The sequence below is a fragment of the Chiloscyllium plagiosum genome, unplaced genomic scaffold (assembly GCF_037043375.1).
Source record: "Chiloscyllium plagiosum isolate Xiang-an unplaced genomic scaffold, Cpla_swu_hap1 HiC_scaffold_45, whole genome shotgun sequence".
Taxonomy (NCBI): Eukaryota; Metazoa; Chordata; class Chondrichthyes; order Orectolobiformes; family Hemiscylliidae; genus Chiloscyllium; species Chiloscyllium plagiosum.
Window position 1 is genome coordinate 58,943,226 of NW_028270183.1, and position 3,608 is coordinate 58,946,833.

The 3,608-nt window shown below is 44.9% G+C and overlaps 1 non-coding gene across 1 annotated transcript; it reads left to right on the forward strand.

Moving 5' to 3' along the window:
- Window positions 1–3,226: 3,226 nt before the first annotated feature.
- trnar-ucg (transfer RNA arginine (anticodon UCG)) lies at window positions 3,227–3,318 on the forward strand. The gene is given in 2 exon segments: window positions 3,227–3,263; window positions 3,283–3,318. It is a non-coding gene; the product is annotated as a tRNA-Arg (tRNA).
- Window positions 3,319–3,608: the final 290 nt, after the last annotated feature.

Below are 3,608 nucleotides of genomic sequence, written 5' to 3' on the forward strand. Positions count from 1 at the left end.
CACAATTCTGACCTGTCCGTTTGCCCCTGAATGCGGACCCATTCACCAATAAACGCAATATTCTGATTCTGAGTTTGTGAATCCTGCACGCCTGGTCTTGGTGAGTTACAGCGACACAGTCATGTGGGTCTCTGTCTCCTGTTGTGGCGAGAAGGCTAGCAGCATTACGGACGTTACATCTCGTTATTGTAATGTTAGGCATCTCCAATAGTACAGTATTGTTTCTGAGCCAACGTGCTGCAGATATGTGTGCCGTGTTTTGCTCGGAAAACAGTAAGGATGCATGTGGGACCAGGAGGGTTAATTCTCCAAATCCGACTGTGTCCCTGGACGCTACAACAAACTTTTTAAGCAGCAAACACGGCTTGCAGGCATATAGGCAATCCTGCCGCTACGGGGTCTAGGTTTAGCCAAAATGTAAGCTACCTGCCTCAATTTTCCCATATTCTCCTGCATCAGCTCAGATGTCATGCATCTACCGTTTGTACAAAAGGCTTGTTTGGATTCGGACCCCCAGTGTAGGTGTGGTTTGTAGCGCCTGTTTAATTCAACTGCAACGGTCTCTGGTTCTGAAACTCTAAGCCATTGGAAATTTCATTTAGGGGCGCCTCAAGGGTTGTGTAATGTGGGATAAAAAATCGACAGTAGGAGTGCAAGGCCACAAAGAATAGCAATTGTTACTTCGTGTGAGGCTTTGGAATTTGCTGGATAGCTTGAACTTTGTCTTGACCAATGCCCTTCCCTTGTTCAGACAAGAAATGACCAAAGAACTTCACCTGTTGTTGCACAAATTGTAGATTTGCGAAACAAGCTTTATGCCCATTCCTGGCGAGATGGCAGAGCGACACAAGCGTATCTTTCTCACATTGTTCCTCTGTTGGTGCTGATATTAAGCATTCGTCTACATACTGCAGAAGCGCTGACCCCGGGGTTAAAACAAAAATCCCCAGACTCCAGCATTGAGCCTCATTAATTATGGTGGGGGACTCACAGTCATCTTGACAAAGTCGCTTGAATGTATATGATTTGCCTTTGAGTGGAAAAGTGAACCAGAATTGACTTTCTGGGTGTACCTGTACACTAAAGAAGACATTTGATAAATCCATAGCAGAGAACCATTTACTGTCAGGTGGAATTCGAACTCATATAGTACAAGGATTAGGAACATTTGGGGCGGGCGGAACAACAGCATAGTTGACTACCTGCAGGTCTTGAACAAAGCTCCGTGTCCCCGATTCACCTGGAATGTTTGCCTTTTTGACCAGAAAAATGGGGGCTCTCACCGGTGATTATCCACAGGGAATTATCACTCAAGCTTTCAGGAGGGATGCAAAGTAGTATCCTTTGGCAGCCTCCTGTTTTAACGGGTCTCGTGCTCTGCATGGACAATACTCAGACTTCCGGGTTACTCTTATGGGTTCACAGCTTCCTATGAACCCCACATCACGTTTGCCTTTTGCCTTTTGCCCTGCACTCAGTAGGGACCCTTCTTAATATTGGGTCCGAGACATCGACCATACCTAATCGCCAGGCTACCCTCTTGGCGGTGGTTACCTGGACTGCTCTATCTGCCTGAGTTAGCCAATTTAGTTTCTTCATATCTGTCCTTATGTGTGCATTGAATCAGGTACGCACATTGTCGCTGAAAACACAATCTTTCGTTTTTTTGTGCCTGCAGTATGCATCATCTCAAATCCTGCCACCTCTCGCTGGATGCCTTCGCCAATGGTACGTGAGGAAAGGTGTCTTCCAGATCAAAAGGATTTTTTTTTTCTCATTCCTTGACTGTTTGTCCCTGGTATGGTAGTTTACTGGCCTTGTATGTCTGCTATTATTTCGGTTTAACTTTACATTTTTTTCTGTCTGTCTGCAACACATGCCTCTGCAAAGTCAAATAATTACTTATTTGTTTCCCTGTGCTTTTATTGGATTTAAAATAAATGTTAATTTACCATTACAATGAACATTACATTATTTTACAGGTTGCGGCAACAGCAAGGGTCGAAGTGCCTGTACTGCATTGTAACGTTCGATGTTGTCAGTTACATTTCCTGCTGGTTTCAGATATCTCTCCTCACTCTGGAAGCTCCCAGTCGCATGTTCCAGAGATTTCTCTGCACTTCAGTTAATCGAGGCAACTGTATTTCCTGCTCAGAATGTGATCTCTCTCCAATGGAGAGAGGAAAATAAAGTCGGTGACAAAGCTGAGATCACTTACGTTCTGTCCAGAATCAACAAAAACTATCCCGATCTTCCAGTCTCCGTAACTTCAACATTACACTGTGTTCCCACCCTTCAGGCTCTCTGCTTGTATTCCTGATGAAGGGCTGTTGCCCGAAATGTCGATTTCACTGCTCCTCGGATGCTGCCTGAACTGCTGTGCTTTTCCAGCCCCACTCAAATCTAGACACTGTGTTCCCAGGCCATCATTTCAGTCTCTGGTCTGCTGCAGTGCTCCTTCAAGACACAACACAAGCTGGAAGACACGCAACTCATTTTCTACCGACAGACCATGAAAACTTTAGGACCCAACATCAAGTTCAATCATTTTAGAAACCGTCCGCCGTCTTACACATTCTTCACCCACCCTCCCTTCCCATTAGTTCTGAAGACGGATCATTGGACTCGAAGCGTTAACTTTCCTTCCTCATCAGAGATAGACAAGAGCTGCTGATTTAGTTCACACCTTTTGGCTTTTCTTCTGAGAACTTTGTTTTTCTCTTGTAATCGCCAGATACTGGAAGCATCTGAATGCAGGAGGTGAATTTCACAGGAGGTGAAAAGAATGGCAAGGGTTTGACCACTCCCATTGTGAAGGTACGCGAGCTAGGCTGGGGATGTTACTCTAAGCGCAGAGAAGGCTGAATAAGAAACTGATTGACGTGCTCATTTTATGAAGAGGATAGATATGTGTGACAGGGATAAGCCTGTATTGGGAATGAACAGAGTAACATAAATGAAAGACAGGAGGCAAGGAGGAGATTTAGGAAGAATACTTTCACCTGTAGAGTATTGATGATCTGGAAATCATTATCTGAACATGTGGTAAAGGTAAGTGTCATGAGAACGTTTCAGCAGTCTGTAGCCGAACACTTGATGAGCCAGAGCACTAGTGGATAAGGACCAGGTACCAGAAAGTGTGACGAGGACAGACAGGCGCGAGATGGGTGTCCTGAATGCAATGCGTCAAAGGCAAACTTGTGTGCTTAAAGGCAACAGAAGGCGCGGCTCTGTGGCGCAATGGAAAGCGCGTTGGACTTCGACATCCCTATTGAGGTGGCTATTCAAACGTTGTGGGTTCGAATCCCATCAGGGTCGTGTTTTAATTTATGTTTTGCAAAGTGGTCAGAGCAGACTCGGCTGCTCCTCTGCAAAACCAGTAATATTCGTGCACAAACCAAACTGTCTCGAAACGGAACATTTTCCTCCCACAGATTTACATTATCGATGTCTATTTATGATAGAGATCGATAAATACCTGTTAGCCAGTACGATGTTGTGGATGGGCTGGAAAAAGACATAAAATTGTTCTGTGAGCCATGACGATATCAAATTACGTGTCGGGACAGGATCGGTGTTAAGAATGGCCTCCTTCTGCTCCTTTTTGT